At 64.0% G+C, this 4,607-nt stretch overlaps 1 long non-coding RNA gene across 1 annotated transcript; it reads left to right on the forward strand.

The window, feature by feature from the left end:
• Positions 1 to 516: 516 nt before the first annotated feature.
• On the forward strand, positions 517 to 3,004 carry LOC308654394. The gene is made up of 3 exons (XR_014023256.1): positions 517 to 616; positions 2,192 to 2,368; positions 2,774 to 3,004. It is a non-coding gene; the product is annotated as an uncharacterized lncRNA (long non-coding RNA).
• The last annotated feature ends 1,603 nt before the right edge of the window (positions 3,005 to 4,607 follow it).

Raw genomic sequence — 4,607 nt, forward strand, 5'->3', positions numbered from 1 at the left:
CCCGAGGAGCACCCTCCTGCGCACCCCCAGCGCGTCCTCAGCTCAGAGAGGCTCCTGGTGGTCACCGCGAGGCTGCCTCACCCGAGGGCCTGGCAGTGCTCACTGCCTCTCCTGCCGCCCACGGAGACGGACGCCACACTGCGGTCTCTTCCCCACGGTGCCGGGAGCCCTGTGCGGACGGCCAGGTGAGAGGCACTTGTGACCTCAGGACACCTCGATCTCCCCCCCATGCACCCCCCTCCAGGGCAGGAGGGCATCCCAGGACACCCAGGACAAGGTGATGGCAGGGACAAGGATCCCATGAGCTGTCCAAGTCCTCCACAGGACAGGAGCCAGGTGCTGGAGGGTGGCCTGGGACAGGTGCCCTGAAGCAGGCATCTTGGTGCCCAGGTCCTGGTCTCATGTGGCTGACCACTGACATAGTGACCCCAGCCCAACTAAGTAGCAGCTCTGTCCCCAATTCCCAGTGGATCGGTGACACCCCAAGCCTGGCAGTGGTGACTGAACGAGGGCAAGCTGATGTCAGGGCGTGTTGGCGAGGAGGACAATCCTGATCCATGGGTCACTGAACTGCCCTGGGCACAAGCCCTTTCAGACATGGGCATGGCCTCACAGGGTAAGTGTCCTGCAGGGAGGGTGGCCGGGTTAGCTCAGGTCAGCCTGGAAAGGCCTCCCTGGCTGGGGACCTTTCGTCCCCCATGCCTGAGATGTGGGGCCAGCAGAGGTCGGGGAAGAGCATGATGGGCAGAGGAACAGCGCTGCTCAGGCTCAGCGGCAGGAGCCTGTGAGTCTAGGAAGGTAGAGGGCAGGCTGAGTCCAGGACACTGGCCCTTGGACCTTGTTCAGCCTTCAGGGTTAATTCTGATCAGGGGGCGAGGGGAAGAGGTGGGTGGAGGAGGCTGTGAGCCAGAGTGCAAGGTGGCTGATTTCAAAGGCAACATCAAGAGCCCCAGGTGACTGGAGGAACAGAATAAGAATTCAAGTCAACTCCAGAGAGAGTTCCAGAGCGGCAGTCCATCACTCCCCAGGAGCTGAGCGAGTGTTCGGGACCTGGTCGTGTCAGGGCTACTTGATTGGTGGGTGGAGGGGCCACTTCCCTCTAGGAGTTCAAAGTGGTCGGTTTGAGGACTCAGACCCAATCAGAGAATGCAGGAGAGAAACGCCCCACATCTGCAATCACAGCTTCTAACGGGTAAAATGTAGGCCAGGGAAGCGTCCCCAGTTTGTGACCTCAGTGTTAGCGGTGACAGATCTCCTATGGGTCTGAAGGTCAGGGTCAGGGTCAGGGCTAGGGTTGACCCTCCTGCCTGGGGCACCTGCTCCACGGGCGTCGCCAGCCCTACAATGCTGGTGCAGGGACAGGGCTCCCAGGTCAAGTCTCCTGGGCTCTTGGCAGAGACTGGAGAGTCGAGATGGGCAGCAGGTGGGAGAGGGGAGGGGGACAAGCTCTGCTGCAGGGGGACAGCCCTGCGAGGGTGCCCAGGCCACCTGTGCTGCCCCTAGCAGGCTGCTGCCCTCTGTGGGCGTGGGCAGAGCATGACCCTGCAGGGCTGTGGGTGGCACCCTCTCCTGCTGGGGTACAGCTGGTTCCCCTGGGGGGGAGCTGGCTGCCCCACCCATCCCATGTCCCCCAGGTGTGTGCTCAGTGAATGAACGAATGAGAGAGCGGGTGACCCGTGGGGTTGTGGGCATAAGAGCTGCTGGCACTGGGTGGCCAGCAATGTCCACCTGCGCAGCTCCAGGCTGTGGCCAGCACAATCCTCTCGTCAAGCGGCCCTCCTGCTATGGGCCTCCCTGGCCCTGGGTCCACAGAGAAGCACCTCCAAAGCCCCCCATCACTGTCCCACCTCGTCCAGCCCCACTCAGGGTCACCTGTGGCCTTCTGCTGCTGGATGGGAAGGGCTGATGTGGGCACACACAGCTGCTGTACCTCCTGGTCACCACGTAGCCCTCTTCCTAATGGCAGCTTGGCCAAGCAGCTGGAAGGACAGTGTTTGGGAGACAGGGCTTGGACACACCTCTACAGTGACCTTTCCTATTCTGGCCACTTTGATGTCTGGTCAGCCCACCTCCCACCCTGTCCTGCTGAGCCTGTAGCATTTCCACTGGGATGTGGCCTTGGGGACAGAAGAGGCCACTGAGGCCAGCTATGCTGCACCTCCCTGGTGCCTTGCTTCCTCTCTCTCAACAGAGTGACCAGTGGCCGTGGGATGGACTGAGCCCTGTGGGCGACACAGCCACACCCACCAAGGAACTCAGCTGGCCGCGGGCGCGTCCCTCCAGTGTGGACAACCTGCAGGCTGGCACTCCTAACGACCGGTGGACGGCCAGGCAGCGACGCTTGGAAGGTGTCCCCGTCCCTGCACAGGTGTGCCACCTGAGGGGAGGATGTGGCTGGGCACTGGGGCGCTGGGGCCACCTCACGTGAAGCCTCTGCAGCTTCACAAAATTCCGAGTGGCCGGCAGAGCCCAGCAGCCCATCCTCTCGGCCTTGGAGTCCTTTTAGACACAAGATGCCCGGCCAGGGCGCATCGATCTGGTCTCCTTGAGAGCACATTACCTCAGCCTGGCGTTAATGCGCACAGGCTGATCTCCTCGGCCCAGCTGCGCCCCCCATGCCAGAGCCCTCCTCTCTAGCCCACAGGGAGGGCTCATCCTGGGGAAGTGGGCATGTCTCTGAGGGGCAGGTCACCTCTCCAAAGTGCTCAGAAGTGTTTAATTGCCCCCCGGGGACACCAGCTTCCCCTGCTAAGTGTCGCTTGGCCATCCGCAGGGCCCCTGGGCCTCCAGCAACAAGTGTGATGAAATGCCCTCAGCTAAATGCTGAGTGACCACCCTCCATCACGTCGTGCCAGATCGCTGCGTGGAGGGCGGAGGACTCTGCGGCCTCCCACTCCCTGGGGCCAGCTGAGGCCTCACACACAGCCTGTGAAGCCCTCCCTCATGCCCATCGCAGCTCCAGGCCCTGCCATGGTCAGGGGCAGGACTCTGGCCTCCACCCCACTGGCCCTCCCCTCCAGGCCTCCTGGCTGCTGTCAGCACCCCGCACGCCCAGTTCCCACCGGGCTCTGGCTGCTTCCCCACCACTGCCCGGAACGCTCTGCCAGGGCCTCAAGTGCCTGGCTGTCTCCGACCACCCACCATCTCCCGCGCTGACCACGCAAGTACCCAGCATGGCTTGGGCAATACCCCGGAAAGCAGAGGTGCCGGGAGCTCGGAGGAAAATGCGTAATTATTTTCTTTGAATTGTGTAATCATGATGAGAAAATAGACGATTTTTCATTTTCAGCTCAGTTCAGATTAACTTTGAAACTTCCAAGTAAATTTTCCCATTTAACGAGAACCTTGAGAGTCTGTGTGGGTTTCGTGCAGAAGCCAGCCCCGGGGTGATTTCCCGAAGGACTGTTAGGGACTCATTTCTCTCCACGCTGATGGGAAGGAGGGTCACAGAACTGGGCAGACGTTCGTCAACAAGCCGTCCCCGTCCAGTGTGGGGGCATGCGGTGGGCGTGCTCAAGCCGGTGGCTTTCTCCTTTATCTTGGCTCCTTGAGGGACGTGACTTGGGGGTTTCCCGCAGACCTCAGTTGAGTCTAGGGACCCCTGTCCTCACATCATGGGTGTCAGAACCAACTCGGCCCAAGTCTGGAGGCCATGAAGGGACCCGAGGCCACATGAGGGTGGTGGCACAGCCTTGCTCTGATGCCCCCAGGGTCTGAGAGGGGCCATCTGCTCCAGGGACAGGCCCTGCCCTCGCCTTGACCCTGGGGCCCATCTGACACTGGGGCCCTGGAGCTGGCCCTGCCCTGGCAACTCCTGGTCTTCACCCAGAGAGCTGGGGACCTGGGCAGGGGAGACTCCGGGTGCTGGTGTGCCATCGGGGCCACCGCCTCAGGCTCACGGTGCCCCCCGACCCCTCCCCTCAGGTGCTCTCCAAGAAGCCCCTGTGAAGGCTGATGCTGTCGGGAAAACTCCCGCCCAGGACACCTGCCCCTGCAGAGAGGGAGAGCAGATCCCACCACCCACCCCACAGGGGACCCACCCCCAGGTGGCCCTCCCCCACAGGCGACCCACCCCCAGGTGGCCCTCCCCCACAGGCGACCCACCCCCAGGTGGCCCTCCCCCACAGGCGACCCACCCCCAGGTGGCCCTCCCCCACAGGGGACCCACCCCCAGGTGGCCCTCCCCCACAGGCGACCCACTCCCAGGTGGCCCTTCCCCACAGGGGACCCACCCCCAGGTGGCCCTCCCCCACAGGCGACCCACCCCCAGGTGGCCCTCCCCCACAGGGGACCCACCCCCAGGTGGCCCTCCCCCACAGGCGACCCACCCCCAGGTGGCCCTCCCCCACAGGGGACCCACCCCCAGGTGGCCCTCCCCCACAGGCGACCCACTCCCAGGTGGCCCTCCCCCACAGGGGACCCACTCCCAGGTGGCCCTCCCCCACAGGGGACCCACCCCCAGGTGGCCCTCCCCCACAGGGGACCCACCCCCAGGTGGCCCTCCCCCACAGGCGACCCACCCCCAGGTGGCCCTCCCCCACAGGGGACCCACCCCCAGGTGGCCCTCCCCCACAGGCGACCCACTCCCAGGTGGCCCTTCCCCACAG

Source organism: Spermophilus citellus (genome assembly GCF_964194105.1).
Source record: "Spermophilus citellus genome assembly, chromosome: 8".
NCBI lineage: Eukaryota > Metazoa > Chordata > Mammalia > Rodentia > Sciuridae > Spermophilus > Spermophilus citellus.